The sequence below is a fragment of the Mustelus asterias genome, chromosome 7, assembly GCF_964213995.1.
Source record: "Mustelus asterias chromosome 7, sMusAst1.hap1.1, whole genome shotgun sequence".
NCBI classification, from domain to species: Eukaryota; Metazoa; Chordata; class Chondrichthyes; order Carcharhiniformes; family Triakidae; genus Mustelus; species Mustelus asterias.
Window position 1 is genome coordinate 124,836,902 of NC_135807.1, and position 18,086 is coordinate 124,854,987.

Genomic DNA, 18,086 nt, shown 5'->3' on the forward strand with positions numbered 1-18,086 from the left:
TTTCTGTGTGGCAAAAAGTTTCACAGATTCGTGACTCTCCGGCCGAAGAAATTCCTTCTGATCTCTGTTTTAAAGGATCGTACCTTTAGCCTGAGGTTGTGCCCTCTGGGTCTAGTTTTACCGACTAGTGGAAACATCCTCTCCATGTCCACTCTATCCAGGCCTCGCAGTATCCTGTAAGTTTCAGTAAGATCCCCCCTCATCCTTCTAAACTTCAACGAGTACAGACCCAGAATCCTCAACCGTTCCTCATCCAACAAGCTCTTCATTTCAGGGATCATTCTTGTGAACCTCCTCTGGACCCTTTCCAAGGCCAGCACATCCTTCCTTAGATATGGGGCCCAAAACTGCTCACAATACTCCAAATGGGGTCTGACCAGAGCCTTATACAGCCTCGGAAGTACATCCCTGCTCTTGTATTCTCGCCCTCTCGACATGAATGCTAACATTGCATTTGCCTTCCTAACTGCCGACTGAACTTGCATGTTAACCTTAAGAGAATCTCGAACAATGACTCCCAAGTCCCTTTGTGCTTCTGATTCCCTAAGCATTTTCCCATTTAGAAAATTGTCTATGCCTCCATTCCTCCTTCCAAGGTGCATAACATCACACTTTTCCACATTGTATTCCATCTGCCACTTCTTTGCCCACTCTCCTAACCTGTCCAAGTCCTCCTGCAGCCCCCCTGCTTCCTCAATACTACCTGTCCCTCTATACATCTTTCTATCATCTGCAAACTTAGGATGCACTGCCTGTCAACACCTGCCACGTTTGACAACATATAAAGTAGTGAGTGAAACACAACAGGGAAGGATTTACGCAGGATTCCCCGAATTTTCAGGGGGGGATTGGTGGAAACCCAGCAGAAACAGTGCGGGGGGGGGGGGGGGGGGGTGCAATCTTACCAGCTCGTCCCGCTGGTCAAGTGGAGTGGCGAGTTGGTAAGATCGGATGTGAGGAGGCGGAAAATTGGATCCGCGTCTGGTTTTCTGCCTCTTGCAATGTTACCGACACTGATCTGCCGGCGAAATTGGCTGGGCGCGAAGCCGGTATCAATATTCATTACCTAGTTTAAATATAAATTAGTGAGTCCCGGATGCTGTGCACTGGGAGATTGGGGAGCTTGCGCGATGGTGCCCCCAGAGCTCGGCAGCCAGCTTTCCGGTGAGAATAGGCTCCGCCCCTCCCTCTACTGGCGAGAATCACATCTGGGGTCTTTTTTTTCCTAACTGCTGTATGATTGCGGAACTTGCCCAAAATGTTGGCGCATTTCTGTTCCGTTTTTATGCTCGTTCGGCACTTAGAACTTTTTGGTAAGATCGCCCCCAATATCTGTGGCTGTTCTTTGATCTTTACATGATTTCAATGGGGATCCCAACGATCTCCCACCAAAGATATAATGGGAGGTTACTGCTTTATAATTGCACCCGTACATCCATCAACCTCTCTTCTAAGCATCTATATTTGATGCAGTGAACTACAACCATAGCTGCGGCAGCAGACTGGGTTCCCTGGTGCCTCACTCGAGCTGGTTATTATTCTTTTCATTATCCTCTTTCAGGCAGTGCTGGCGGAATCAGCATTCCGACCCTTATCTGAATCAATAATGTGTCTGCCTTCAATCGGCTGATGTTACAGGAGTGACTGATAGCACTGCATTTGTTGTTGATTCAGCATTAGATGCAGTGAGGCGAGACTGGGGAGGGTTGGTTAGTGGGTAGGGGGTAGGGTTAGGATTTCCACTAGTCACTGAGTTAGCGACCTGGTAAATATAGCGGTTAGATCCCCTTATGGTCCCTATTTGTAGAAAATCGTAAACGCGATTGTCAAAAAAACCCTACAGGTTCGTCCGAAACAGTAAACTGAAGCAATCCTCCCTCTATATTTCTCATGTCGGTGACACATAGCTCAGACAAAGCCTCCTCTCAAGGTCAGAACTTTAGAGAAATGATGCCACAGAGTGCCTGGCTCTGGTAACTTTGTTTAAACTATGATTTGGGGTTAGATAATGCTCAGCTGATGCAAGGGTGTGACTGCCCCATTGTCTCTGTGCCTGCATTCAGAGAAAATGATTCTTTCTTGTCAGTTCACCACACTACATTAAAATAAATGATTGTCCTGCGACGCACTGGCTTACTGCTTGTTGATTTACTTCAGGTGTCTGGAGTTCCTCCCTTCATAAAAAACGCAGGCATAAAACTCTGGGAACAAACGGATGAAGAAAATCTCTCGGAACACCGCATTCCTAAGTGGAGAGTCAGAAATTCTCTTTGCTAACTGGCACAGGAGGGAGAGGGAAAAATATATAACAGTGATTATGAATGTAGAGCAATGTCTTTTTACAAAACAAATAGTTTTTGAAATTCCCAAAAATTCAGCTGGGGGTGAATGCAGAAAACCCGGATATCAGCCACATCTGTAGGCAGGAGATCTTAATCTTAAAACAGGAGAATCCTAGGAGCCGGAATAAGCTGTTCAGATCCTTGGACTTTTCTGACACTCAAATCAAAGCTGACCTATATCTCAACTCCATCTAATCATCCTTGATTTCTCAACGAGTCAACAAATAAAGTGGCAACTTTTAACAGAAGATAAAATGAGCCATAGTAGTTTACTGAAACTTAACTGGCAGTTGTCTACCCATACTGCCCTCCGATCCTGTTCGCTTTCAGGGTGGGGATTGGGTTGGGTTGGGGTGAGGGTAGAGCAGCATGAAGCCCTGCAATGGCTCCTTTGTGATATTGGTTACCTTAAAGTCTCCTCATAAGGCATCCACATGATGGCACGGTGGCACAGTGGTTAGCACTGCTATCTTACAGTGCCAAGGACCCGGGTTTGATTCCCAGCTTGGGTCACTGTCTGAATGGAGTTTGCATGTTCTCACCACGTCTGCTCCGGGTGCTCCGGTTGCCTCCCACAATCCGAAAGACGCGCTGGTTAGGTGCATTGGCTGTGCTAAATTCTCCCTCAGTGTACCTGAACAGGCACCAGAATGTGGTGACTAGGGGATTTTCAGAGTAACTTCATTGCAGTGTTAATGTAAGCCTACTTGTGACACTAATAAAAAAGCTAAAACTTAAAAAAACTAGAATGAACTGTGTTGTCCACATACATTCCTTGCTCAGAATGGAGGAATCTGCCGCTGCACACATTGTACTTGAGAAGCAGTAAAATGCAGTGAATGCTACCTGTGTCTGCCAGTCACACCCAAGAGTTGAACGCAGGGGACAAGCTCGGCCAGTTCGCCATTTATCAATCTTTTCTCTTATTCCCTGGTTTCTCCCATTTATCTGCAAGTGGCACAAATCTACTTTTGTTCACTTCATTGATTTTTTTCCAAAAATGTGTTGGAACATCTCAATCATTCCACACGTCTCACAGATTCCTATTGTTTTTAAGCCATGGAATCAGAAAGTGTGGTGGAACTGTTAATATTTCAGCAGGGAGGACAGCCTCAAAGCTCTGAGAGACCAGAACCATTGCTTGAAGATGTATGATCGCACAGTAATGAAAGACAATTGCATTTTATTTACAGAATGATAGATCACGGCTGTGTTCGACAAATTGAAGTATAACTTTATGCTGAGGTTTAAAGACCTGCAGCTGGCTGAGGAATTTTATGCCACAGTGTTACAATTTAATACATTTGGGAGTCATTAGCAGTGAATGAATAATAGGAGATAGTGAATCGGCTGCCGATATAAAACCCTGTCTGACTTTCATCTCCACCGATGTCAATGGGAAAGTTAATTAAAAATAGCCTTGCTATTTTCACCCGAGATAACAGTTACAATTACCCACAAACACTTCTCTGCCTAATTACTTCCCTTATCCACCTTATCAATGTAAGTTTATACCTTCTTAAATTTTGGCATGCACAAGCGTAATTAGAAATAAATCTATATATAAAACGATATTTTGAAATTGTCGGGTTGATGATAAACTGTGTGCCAGCGGCAATGGTCAGATTGATGCATCTTAAAGAAATTCCTCTGAATGCTTTTTTTATCGCGAAGGTGCAAGTTCACATCTTTGTTAAAACAGTGGTCGAGAGATTCCATCCGGACATGTCTCCAATATCAGAGGGGCGAGATTTTCCGCTCCCGTTTACTGAGGCGGTGGGGGGAGTTGGGGGTGGCGGTGGGAGTAGGAAACCGTGTGAGGAGTCCCAAAACACAGGTTAGATTTCCGGTTCTGATTGTGCCTTGTGATATCCTTTCGGTACACCGCAAACCTCTTTTCAAACTAGGAATGACTTAAAGTCATTATTGTTAGGTAGGCAAGTGCTGCAGCAAATTTATGCTCAATGGTGTCTTAATGAATGAGTAACTATTTGTTTTTTTGTTGGCTGAAGTGGGGTATACGCAGTACGGAATAAATGGAGATTCAGCTAAACAAAATAAGGCGTAGCCATTTATTCCACAGGGCATTGCCTTGACCTATCAGAGTCAGGCTGCCTGGTTTAAATTTTCAAATAATGCTTGGCGGTTAACTGTCAGTCACTGTCAACTGGTGCGCCCTCCATGGCAATGCCTCTACCAATCGGAGTCCACTTGTCAACCAATCAACACTCTTTTCTCTTAAAGTTGTTGTTTCCCCTGACATTGTTATACCTGCGATTGTCATAATGAGTGTCAGATGAAAACCTTTGACAAAATGTATTTTTTTCAGCGATACTTAAGTTCCACCAAATGATTAAATGGAGAATTTCTTGCTTTTCTCTAATTGCTGTCATGGAATCTTTTACCTCTAACTGAGCCAACAGATAGGCCCTCTGTTTAATTTCTCGTCCGATTGAAGGTACCTCAGACAATGCAGCATTTTTTCTGTGCTGTGTCATAATACATGTCAATTTAGCAAACACACTCAAGAAACGAGATTTGAACCTACAACCTTTTGACTCAGAGGTAGCAGTTCTTTCAATTGGCATTTCAGGGGGTAGTGAGCTGAGAAAGGCCAGGCATGGAAGATGCAAAAAATGGGGAAGTAAGAGAACTGATGTCGATACAGACGTTGTGGCAACTTGTTGTTGCATTTCCTTCTCATCATTATTAATAATACTGACAGCAGATACAGCACCTTTCAATGTAAAAATAGCCTCGAGGTACCTCACAGGATAGTCATAAGGAAACCAGATGCAGAATCGTGAACGGAGGTAACAAAGGTGACCAACAAGTTTTTTGAAGAAAGCCACGACTGCTCTATTTTTATAACCACTGTCTATAACCTCCTCAAAACCTTTGCTGCTGTCCTTCCAAAACCACTATCATAAACCTCATCTAAAGCTATAAATAATATCTACTTCAGAGACACTGGTATTTCCTCTGTTTCCTTCACCTTCACTCCATCTCCAGTCATTTTATTCTATTTCTTCTCTTCATCTTATACATCCATTTTTATTACTTTATAATCTTATTTTTATTTTTTCATTTCGAAAATCTCACTTTCCATCTTGTTTACTCCCCGCCCCCCTCCCCCCCCCCCCCCCCGCTCCCCCCCGCCCCCCCCCCACCCCCCCGACTGGGGCCATCTGTTACAATCCTACACTCTGCACCTTTGTTCCGCCATTTACACATTCTGATCTCTTAATGGATGCTCTTAGCATCATTCCTAACCTTCATCATCATCATTTACATTCCTTTTGTTCTTTTGTCGATACCATTCCCTATCTATTACAGCCCTCCACCTCCACAGTGTAAATCTTGTCCGATTTTCCTGTTCTTTGGCTCTGACGAGGGGTCATCCAGACTCAAAATTAGCTCTATTCTCTCTCCATAGATGCTGTGGGGCAGCACGGTGACAGAGTGGTTAGCACTGCTGCCTCACAGCGCCAGGGGCCCGGGTTCGATTCCTGACTCGGGTCACTGTCTGTGTGGAATCTGCTTGTTTTCCCCATGTCAGTGTAGGTTTCCTCTGAGTGCTCTGGTTCCCTCCTCCAGTCTGAAAGATGTGCTGGTTAGGTACATTGACCGTGCTAAATTCTCCCTCAGTGTACCCGAACAGGTGCCGGAGTGTGACGACTAGGGGATTTTCACAGTGACTTCATTGCAGCGTTAATGTAAGCCTACTTGTGACACTAATAAATAAACTTAAACTGCCAGACCAGCAGAGATTTTCCAGCATTTTCTGTTTATCCTTCTGGCATTTCCTTCCCCAGTAATGTGATGAACATCCTGAAGGGTCTGCCTGTTGTTGCTGTTTATCTTTGCTCATTATCACTGCAGTCTCCCAGATAATTCTGCTATTGAGTTCTGAGGACTATAAAATCCACTAGTTCAAACACAGTGAGGGTCTATTTTGTATTCCATTTTGTTTTCTTACTTTGGATCCTTTAAAAGCAGTCTGTTTAAATGCTAATCTTTCTGCAGTGGATTTGTACTTGGTATACTAACATTGTGTGGCATAGTGTCACAGTGGTTAGCATTGCTGCCTCACAGCACCGGGGACCCAGGTTCAATTCCAGGCTTGGATGACTGCGTGCAGTTTGCACGTTCTCCCCGTGTCTGCATGGATTTCCTCCGGTTTTCTCCCCTACTCCAAAGATGTGTGGGTTAGGTTGATTGGCCATGCTAAATTGCCCCTTAGTGTCAGGGAGACAAGGGTAGATACGTGGCGTTATGGGGTTACGGCCTGGTCGGGATTGGTGTCAGCAGGCTCTATAGGCCAGTGGACCCCCTTCTGCACTGTAGAGATTCTATGATTCAGGGAAGCTGTATGGTGTTTAAACCATGTGGGGAGGCGATGGCCCAGTGGTATTATCGCTAGACTATTAATCCAGAAACTCACCTAATGTTCTGGGGACCTGCGTTCGATTCCCGCCACGGCAGATTTTTTCAATAAAAAATATGTGGAATTAAAAATCTACTGATGACCATGAAACCATTGTTGGAAAAACCCATCTGGTTCACTAATGTCCTTTATGGAAGAAAATCTGCCATCCTTACCTGGTCTGGCCTACATGTAACTCCAGAGCCCCAGCAATGCCCTCTGAAATGCCCTAGCAAGCTGCTCAGTTGTGAAGAAGGCAGCTCACCACCAGCTTCTTAAAGGCAACTAGGGATGGGCAATAAATGCTGGCCAGCCAGCGACGCCCACAAATGAATATAAAAAAGAACCATTGGTTCTGACGCTTCCTCTTGGCAATCGGATCGCATCATCATCCAAGCCTGGCAGCTTTCATTCTGCCATTAAATGCCCCACTGTTGCTGCAGAGGAACATTGAGTGGTTTTGAACTGGAGACACCAGTGTAGCATCTGGAGATGAGGTGAAGGAACCTTCATTTCCAACCATGTGGTAGTGTAGCAATAACAGCAGAAAAACAGGAGGGAAGCAGGTTGGGAAGCTGGGCCTCAACCCCTCACTGCCAAGTGTTGAGCACTGAAAGTATAGCATGTGGCATGGGATGGAGTGGAAAATTTAGTCTGAGGAGGAAAGATGGAAATAGGCCTACCAGTAGCAGACTCAATTTTGGGTGGGAAAGCAGAGGAAAGTCCATTCCAAGAGCTCATGTTATCTTAGTTCCCATGACAATCATTGTCTTTCATTTGTCTGCATTTCTCTGGAGCTCATTCTCCAAGAGGCCAACTTCAATGTAACTTATTGAGGTAATTACAACACGCAAAATAATTTACCTGTTGTCTGCAATTTTTTTATGCTGGGTCAAATTCAATTCATTGCAGGCCCCACCCACAAAAATGGCCACCATCCAGGGCAAACCTGAACGATTCAACCAATTGCAAGAAGGCTTGTCCAATTGTCTTCATTTTCTTAGTCCCACAAACACTGGCAGAAATGTTTTTAATGCTTTTTTATACCAAAAATATATATTTTACGAAGAAACTGACCAGCGTACACCATGGAACTCTTTTGAACTATTTATTATTGTCACATGTATTGGCATACTGCAAAAATTATTGTTTCTTGCACGCTATACAGACAAAGCATACCATTCATAGAGAAGGAAAGGGGAGAGTGCAGTATGTAGTGTTACAACCAAAGCTAGGGTGTAGAGAAAGATCAAGTTAATGTGAGGTAGGTCCATTCAAGAGTCTGATGGCAGCAGGGAAGAAGCTGTTCTTGAGTCGATTGGTACGTGTCCTTAGACTTTTGTATCTTTTTCCTGATGGAAGAAGGTGGAAGAGAGAATGTCCGGGGTGCGTGGGGTCTTTAATTATGCTGGCTGCTATTCCGAGGCAGCGGGAAGTGTAGACAGAGTCAGTGGGCCCTGTTTTACCATTTTGATTCTAAGTGCTGGGTGGACTTGAAGCTGGGAGTGTTTCAGATCCAACTTTTAGACCCGTTCTCAGATGCCCCCATACGCACTCTGCCTGAAAAAATAGCAGCGATTTTGAATCACACAGCAGAAGCCTGTGGGCAGGGCTTAACGCGCCTGATCGGCAGCTCCGATTGGTGCCTCCAACTGCACATGCGCAGTAAAGAAAATATAGAAAAATGCTCCCCTGCCACATTGCCCCTGGGCCGGATAATGTCTCCCCTTGGCCTGCACAGACATTGCCCCACCCCCACAACATTAGTGACCTCCTTATCCCTCCACTCCCTTGCTACCCAGACCAATCATGGCCCCCCCGCCCCCCTTCCCCCCACCAATCGCACGCAGAGTGGCAGCGGACTCCTCTTCCCCCTCACTGAGCAGAGGCAGAATGGCAGCGGATCCCACCCCTCCCCCCACCACCAATCTGAGTGGGGCCATCTGACCCACATCCCTCCCATCCCATCACTGATCTGAGTCAGAGAGCCGTCGGAAGCTCAGAACTTACCTCCTCAGAAGCTGGAACGCCCGAATTGGACCTTTACGGACCATTTCTGTTTTGTGCCGAATCTGGACGGGCGAAAGCAATGATAAAGGGGGAAATGCCGGTAAGTTTGGGCGTGCAGCCCATTAAGTCAATTTAAATGCATGCAAATGCGGTTAAATTGACTTCGCGCACATTTCGGGCGCAGTCCCGACGGTGGCCATTTTCGGCCCTTGGTAATGGGGGAACCAGCGCAGAAATGGGCATGGATTGCGCTACTCACCTCGACTTTATGGACGCAACCTGCTGGTAAAATCAGGCCTAATGGGTGGTGGACTGGGCTTCGTTCACGTAGTTTCTTGCGGTCTTGGGCAGAGCAGGAGCCATACCAAACTGTGATACAACCAGAAAGAATGCTTTCTATGGTGCATCTGTCAAAGTTGGTGAGAGTCGTAGTGGGTATAAATTTCCTTAGGCTTCTGAGAAAGTTGGTGGGCTTTCTTAACTATAATGTCAGCATGGGGGGACCGGGACAGGTTGTTGGTGATCTGGACACCTAAAAAGTTGAAGCTCTCAATCAATTCTACTTCGTCCCCGTTGATGTAGATAGGGGCATGTTCTCCACTACGCTCCCTGAAGTCGATGACTATCCCCTTGGTTTTGTTGGCATTGAGGGAGAGATTATTGTTGTCGCACCAGTTGAACAGTTCAGTATGTTTTTTTGTAAATCATTTATCTTTTACAGATGCACCATAGAAAGCATTCTTTCTGGTTGTTTCACAGCTTGGTATGCCTCCTGCTCTGCCCAAGACCGCAAGGAACTACAAAAGGTCGTGAATGTAGCCCAATCCATCACATAAACCAACCTCCCATCCATTGACTCTGTCTGCACTTCCCACTGCCTCCGGAAAAGCAGCCAGCATAATTAAGGACCCCACACACCCCGGACATTCTCTCTTCCACCTTCTTCTGTCGGGAAAAAGATACAGAAGTCTGAAGTCACGTACCAACCGACTCAAGAACAGCTTCTTCCCTGCTGCTGTCAGACCTTTGAATGGACCTACCTTGCATTAAGTTGATCTTTCTCTACACCCTAGCTATGACTGTAACATTACATTCTGCACTCTCTCGTTTCCTTCTCTATGAACGGTATGCGTTGTCTGTATAGCGCGCAAGAAACTACTTTTCACTCTATGTTAATACATGTGACAATAATAAATCAAATCAAAAGATATTAAGTCAGATTACTCACAGATGGAAAATGGGAGATCTATTATTAAAAAGTGCTGCTAACACCATTTTCAGTTGTAGCAATGAAACAATACTAGGTCACAAGGCTTAAATATAACAAGGAACACTATTTAATGGAAGCAAATAAAAAGAAATAGTTACACCTTAAAGTCCTGCTCCAATTACATTGACTCTTGGAAGATTTTACATTTGTCATTATGCAAATTCATTTTACTCAAATTAATTTTTAGTGGAAACTTGAAGCCTAACCTTGATTTCAAATTGCATTTGGAAACAACAGTGTCCCAAATCAGAAAGTACTCCTCTAATCTTCTTGCTTGGTATTTAAAAATAAAATAGAGCCTTGCTATTTAATGTTAACATTATTTACTATTCTATTTATTTTCTGAGTCTTCTCCTATTGTTCTATGATTTTAATTCCTATATTTATTTTAATTGCAGACATTGTCAACCCAATGAAAGGCAATATTGAGCCTGGTGTATTTTGAACAGGGTTATCTATTTTATTCGATTTTTGTTCTTTGAAAAATGGCCTGGATTAACCTGTTGTTTATCAATGTTCCTGGGATCTACTGGCCTATATATCAAATTGCTATTGAAGACAGGGGAACTGGTTAGCTTAGATGATTCGTAGGTGCTGCAGAATGATACCAGTAGCACAGATCCACTGCCCATTCCAGCTGGGGTTGTGACCTGCCTCCTTGCACTGCCCTTCAGAGTAGGAGGCAATAGCTAACAACCAAAAAATAATGTGCTAAGAAAAATGATGCAGGATGAAGTATCCACAGACAATGAACCAAGGACCTGTCTCAACCAGAGCATTGATGATATGTCACATTTTTCACTAATGCTCCCAACTAAACAGATTTATTCTACTTTGCATTGATCATCAATTTGTATAATAAATTGGACTCTTGTTTTTGTATTTCTCACACTCTTTGTGGCATTGTTAAGGATAGCAGATAACTTATCTGATAGGGCGGCACAGTGGTTAGCACTGCTGCCTCACAGTGCCAAGGACCTGGACTCGTTCCTGGCCTTGGGTGACTGTCTAAGTGGAGTTTGCACTTTCTCCCCCTGTCTGTCTGGGTTTCCTCCGGCTGCTCCAGTTTCTTCCTACAGTTCAAAGATGTGTAGGTTGGGTGGATTGGCCATGCTAAATTGCCCCTTAGTGTCCAAAGATGTGTAGGTTGGGTGGATTAGTCATGCTGAATTGCCCTTCAGCGTCCAAAGTTGGGTAAGTTAGATGGATTGATCATGGTAAATGTGCAAGTTTACAGGGATAGGACGGAGGGGAGGGCTTGGGTGGAATGCTCTTTCGGAGTGTCAGTGCAGACTCGATGGGCCAAATGGTGTCTTTCTACACTGTAGGAATTCTATGCATCAGTGGAACAACATTGGTAAATGAATGCCAAAAAAATTTAGAATTCACAATTACAATTCTGGAAATGTTGATTTAAAATAAGCAAACTCCTTGCTGAATTTATGCTGGAGTTTCTCATCAAGTGTATGGCTGGGTTAGCAACCCTGGCAGTTGGATAACCAAGTATATAGGCTCAGCATGCCCTTGTTCCCTGACCCACAAAAACCCAGGTCTAAGAACAAGCCTATTGTTGAACACAAATTACTCTTCAGTGTTAGTGCAGGAAAGCTTAATGCAGCATTGTAAAGCATCATTGTGGGAACAAGGAATGCGGTTAGATTTTTGTGGCTCTCAGTTCTTAAAGGGACTGATGGAGGCTGATCAGAAAAGTGCCAGTGTTTTGTGGAATTGGAAGGACCAGGAGTCCACCCCCTGACCCCACAAAACTACTACAAACCTCTGTAGACCTCACAGCCCTCCCCTTCCTTAATTTTCCTGGGTCTTGGGGCATGGCAGAATGGGTAAAGACTTGGCAGATAGGCTGCATCAGGGTGTCTCATTGGCATTCACAGCTGGCCTGATTTATTCTGATGTGACCAGAGTACAAATTGTCTTTGGTCCTTTTGGCCCTCTTTTGGCCATCACAGCAGGCCACCAGTTCGAGGCAATTTAGGCCAAAGTTGGTGTCTTTCATTGTAATCTTTGTGGGCGGCATGGTGGCACAGTGGTTAGCACTGCTGCCTCACAGTGCCAGTGACCCGGGTTCAATTCTGGCGTCGGGTCACTGTCTGTAGAGTTTGCACGTGCTCCCCGTGTCTGCGTGGGTTTCCTCCATGTGATCCGGTTTCCTCCCATGCGGGTTAGGTTGATTGGCCATGCTAAATTACCTCTAATGTTAGGGGCATTAGCTGGGGAAATATGTGGGGTTACGTTAATAGGGCCTGGGTGGGATTGTGGTCAGTGCAGACTTGATGGGCCGAATGGCCTCCTTCTACATTGGAGGGATTCTTTGATTAGATGGTTCTTAGGTTGGAAATTTCAAGTCCCACCCGCCAGGGGAATCATAGTGAATGGGTCACAGACCATGTAAAGGTCCATTGACCTCGGGCAGGCTTTGGGGCAAGCATGACCAGAAAATTCTGCCCGTACACTCTCCACCAAATTACTTATTTTGACTTTCTGGAAATAGCTTAATGTATGCTGATCAATAATAATTTACAGTGCAAAGCAAGGGGCAAAAGTCTACTTCGGAGAATTATTTTCCTCTCAAAGGGTTGTGAGTCTCTGGAACTCTCTTTGAATCTTTGAATATTTTTCATGCAGATTAACAAGGGGGTGAAAGGTTATCAGGGGTAAGCCTGAATGTTGGGTTGATGTTACAATTAGATCAGCCATGATTGTATTGAATGGCGGAGAGGGGTCGAGGGACCTACTCCTAGTTAATATGTTTGCATGTATGGTTGTATGATAACTCAATGGGTGGGACTTTACAGCCTCACTCATCCCAAAACTGTAAAATCCCGCCCAAGGTCAACAGACCTTTCCATTGTCCGCTCCTCGCCTGCTCCAATTCCTCTGGCCGACAGAAAAATTCCAGCCAATGATTTTTGTTCTACAAAATTGGATTGTCCGACCACTCATCATGTTAAGTGAGACACTGAACTATGAATACATGATAAGAATGGAATTATCAGACAATTTGAATGACAAAATTAAGAGTAGATTACACGTATTTGTCGCCAGTTACCTGTGCTACTGGAACCACTTGAATAAGTCATCCAAAAAACACAACACATGCTAACTACCAGGAAATGGTTGATCACATCTGCTGTGAACCACAGATCCTGACTTTCAAACTGCTCTGTGTTCTTTGGCAGGTGTTGGCCCAAAGTAAACCTAACAGAAATACAACACCTCTGGGAGTTTTACCAAACAACAGAATTAGCTGTCAGATATAAGCGCCTCTTTCAATGGGATTATGTTTTCTACAAGCAGGAACATAACATTCTGGGTTCTTTCAAATAATAATATGGGTTAAACTGCTGCGATTGTCTGGTGTAGCAACATCAGGAATATATTCAAAAACTAGTTTATTCTTTCCAAGCCCCCTTGCTGGATGGCATTGTTTGTTGGCTCCTTTTACTTTAGACATCTTTTTCTCATTCAACAGAAGTATTAGTACACTCTTGTCAAGAACACAATCTCGTCCTTTCTATCTGATGACAATGATCTTACTTCTAACCTTCCTTTCTTTCCTTTACTCTTGAACATGTTGCAAAATGGCGCTAATCGGAATGGCGCTAATCTTCTGTAACTGAGAATATGAAGCATTATCTCTCCTCATTCACCTCCTCACAGCATTCAACACAGTTGGCCATCTTCTTCCAATATTTCTTCTTTATTGTTCAGCTTTGTAGTACTGCCCTAACATGGCTGTAATTTACCCCTCCAAAGAGCCACCTTACCTCCAGGAATGTCTTCCTTCCTGAGTTGCACAGCCAGGGATTTCCACCAAGAGTCACAGTGGTTAGCGACAGTGCTAACCACTGTGCCACCCAAGAGGGACAGCACGGTGGCACAGTGGTTAGCACTGCTGCCTCACAGCACCAGGGACCCAGGTTCGATTCTCGGCTTGGGTCACTGTCTGTGTGGAGATTGCACATTCTCCCCGTGTCTGTGTTGGTTTCCTCCAGGTGCTCCGGTTTCCTCCCACGGTCCAAAGATGTGCTGGTTAGATGCATTGGCCATGCTAAATTCTCCCTCAGTGTACCCGAACAGGCGGCAGAATGTGGCGACTAGGGGATTTTCACAGTAACTTCATTGCAGTGTTAATGTAAGCCTACTTTAAACTTTACTTTTCTTGTGCCTCCTCTCCCTTTATGTACATCAGTGACAATATTCTGCAAATGTACAAGTCAAGTTCCCACATGTACACCCAGCACACCCAGCTCCACCTCTCTGACATTTCTCTAGATGTCTCCTTCAAGTCTTGTTAAACATCTTGCCCTGATCTTGGTGTAACCTTCTCCAGTTCAACCCTGGGAAGGTGAAAGCCTTTCTCTTCAGCCCCTACCACACACACTCTGCTCTCTTGCCACGTCACTCAATTCCCCTCAGCAGTCCCTCTCTGAAGTTGAACTGAAGAGTTTGCAAACTTGGTATTTTGATCAACACTGAAGTGAGTTCCAAACACTTACTTTGTTTCCCCCCAACAGAAAAATTAATTACTCTGCAGAATTTCCCTCCTTTGTTTCAGCTTAAGCCTCTTCACTGAAGAAACTCTCTAGTATATTTCCTCATCTCCATATTTAATAACTTCAATACTTTCCTTCCTGGCCTCGTACTTTGACAATCCATTAAAAACTAAGTTGTCCAAAACTCAGTCACACTTCTGCCAGGCATCTTGTCAAATTAATCAGCCTTGTTCTTGCTCAATTACACAGGATCCCTATCTCCCAGTATAGTAAATGGAAAATCTTTGTCCTCATCTTTAAATCCCTTCGTTGTGTTGGTGGAAGTTTTCTCTGCAGTCTCCCCCGTGCCGACAGCCTACTCTCCCCAGTGACTTTTCCTCAGCCTTCCATTTTTTGTGAATCTGCCTAGCTTTTTGTTCCACCCTTGGTTTAAAAAACCCTTCAGCTGCCTGAGTCCGACAGTCTGAAACTATCTTCTCAAACCTCACACTTCAAACCCGTGGTCTCTACCACCTAGATGGACAAAGGCAACAGATGCGAGGGAGCACCACCACCTGTGAGTACCTCTCCGAGCCACTCACTGTCCTGATTCTCCGTTCTTTCACTGTCACTGGGTCAAAATCCTGGAGCTCCCTTCCTGACAGCGCTGAGGGTACAAATGGGTGGTAGCGGTTCAAACAGGCGGCTCACCACCACCATCTCAAGGGCAATTAGAGATGGGCAATAAATGCTGGCCTAGCCAGCGATACCCACATCCCATGAACAAATAAACCAAGCAAAAGTCCCTCCATGTTTTAAAAGCCTCTGTGAAACACATATCTTTGACGACCCTGTCCTAATCTCACCGATCATTTTCTGTTTTTCTTCCACTGTGCCTTTGAACGTTTTTATGGTAAAGACGCCAGACACATTCAACTTTTCACTAAATGCTGCCTCACTGTAATAGCTCCCCACCTTATCAGTTGGCTGTGTACAATACAATAGGTTATTTTATGGCGTGTGCAGTAACCACCGAGACAGGCAACAGCTTCCGCAGTGGCTAATTCTCTGAGCCCTCCTCTGAATTTTGTCTTCATTGATTGGGCAGCAACACAGCTGCAGCCTGGCTCCTCTGGAAGGCCCCAATCATGCTGATTTGCTGCACAAAGGCCTTGGCCAGTGCACTAGATGATACAGCAACAACTTTCATTTATATAGCACCTTTAACATCGTAAAACATCCCAAAATGCTTCACGGCAGCATTGTCCATCAACATTTGATCCCAGGTTACATGGACAATATCGGGAGAGGTGATTGAAAGCTTGATCAAAGAGGTAGATTTTAAGGGGCATCTTGCAGAAGGTGGGAGAAGGGGTGGTAGAAAGGCAGAGAGGCTTAGCGAAGGGTTTCCAGAGCTTTGGGCCTATCTGGGCACTTGAAGACCTGGCCACCAGTGGTGCCATCATTAAAATAGGGATGTTCAAGAGGCCAGAATTGGAAGAGACAACACAATGGTTGCAGAAAGAAAATTGTAATATGTAAGTCATGGAATATGTGACTATCAGTGGTAAATATATTCCTCCTCTGACTGTTGAGTTAATGATTGCCTCAGGGAACCTCACTGTATCTCTATACATTGATGAGTGTGAGGTCTACTGGCACTCCGGACACTGACTTTGTATCTGAAGCACTCTTAGGAGTGGAATTGTGTTCATAAATAAAGGGAGTGTGATGAAGGGATACCAGCCTCTCAGGAGTTATTTCACAAATAACTCACCTACTTTAGATCTAAGAGAGAAAGATCAGACTATCTTTCAACTGGAACAGCAGAGGACCAGAGCGATTTAGGAATCCCATGTTCAGAAATCCTGTAGGCAGGTATAAAAGGAGGAGGTCTTGGTTCAGTAGCATCCCTACCTCTGAGACAGCACGTCTGGATTCAAGACTTACTCCAGAAACTGATGGCCAAGGAAGGTGTGTTTATAATAGAACACAACATAGATCATAGAACAGTACAGGAACAGGGCCTTTGGCCCATAATGTTGTGCCAAACATGATGCCAAATTAAACTAATCCCTTCTGCCTGCCCTTGGTCCATATCGCTGTATTCCTTGAATATTCATGTGTTTACCTAAAAGCCCCTTAAATGTCCCTATTGTATCCCTGGCAGTGTGTTTCAGACACCTACCACTCACTGTGTAAAAAACTTGCCTTTCACATCTGCTTTGAACTTGTCCCCTCTCACCTTAAGTGTATGCTCCCGAGTATTAGACATTTCAACTTTGGGGAAAAGATTCTGACTGTCAACCCTATCTACGTCTCTCATAATTTTATAGACTTCTATCAGGACTCCCCTCAGCCTCCGCCACTCCAGAGAAAACAACCCTAATTTGTCCAGCCTCTTCTTATAGCTCACAGGCAGTATCCTGGTAAACCTCTTCTGCACTCTCTCCAAAGCTTGCACACCCTTTCTGTAATGTGGCGACCAGAATTGAATGACATCCTAACTCTTGTACTCAATTCCCCAAACAATAAAGACAAGCATGCCATATGCCTTCTTTACCACCCTATCTACTTGTGTGGCTATTTTCAGGGAGCTATGGACTTGAACCCCAAGATCCCTCTGTACATCAATGCTGTTCAGGGCCCTGCCATTAATTTGCCCTTACCCTTGTGGCCAAAAGGGTTGAGGGTTGGCTTTCAAATCCTTTCAACACATACCAGTGGCAGGCGATCAGGCAGGTAGAGCGGGAGAGCTTCCTGATCAGCCATGTAATGGAAGAAATTGAAGTCTCTACCATCAATGTCCATAGCTCCAGGCTGCAACATGCATGTAAAAGTGTGTGCTGCCATGGTAACTCGGACTCCTCTGCCTCCTTGGGGGGAACCAGTTAGCTGGTCGGCCAGTGTGGATCAAACTGGTGCTGGCAGTATGTGGTTCAATTCCCATTCTGGCTGGGGTGAATTCGGGATCTGTCTCCTTGCCCTACCCATGGTGGGACCTTCCTTTTGGGCTGAGAACTCAAGAAGAAGTGGTGCTAAAGTATTTTAAAGGCTATTAAGATGTTTAACTCAAGCGGACTGAAATACAAAGTGAGAGAGGATTTGCTGCAGTTATATAAAGACCTGGGTGAGAATTGTCTGGCTGCTCTTGCCAGCAGGTTTCTCTGGTCCTCCTGCAGTGAATGGAGTGCCAAATTTTCTGTCCTCGCTTGCAGCAACGGTGGGGGGTGAATGACGGGGAATTTGGCCCTGGTCCATAGTGTTCTGGGCACCATCCCTCAGGAATGGTACATGTGCCTTGGAGGTCAAACAATCACAACCTCAAGTCCCACTCACCCTGGACCACCTATCCACACAATTAGGATAAAAGAAAACTACTCTTAAACAGTTTAACAGTCCCTCCTTCCAACTAAGTCCATGGAATCATAACCATTCCATTCACGGAACAAGTAGCAATAATTTAGCACGAGATTTGCAGTGACTGCACTTCAGTCAATATTTTGGATAGTTTGGGGATAGAATCATAGAATCATACAGTGCAG

At 44.7% G+C, this 18,086-nt stretch overlaps 1 pseudogene; it reads right to left on the reverse strand.

The window, feature by feature from the left end:
- Positions 1-17,394, reverse strand: part of LOC144495498 (dynamin-like GTPase OPA1, mitochondrial) — a 56,844-nt pseudogene extending 39,450 nt beyond the window's left edge.
- Positions 17,395-18,086: the final 692 nt, after the last annotated feature.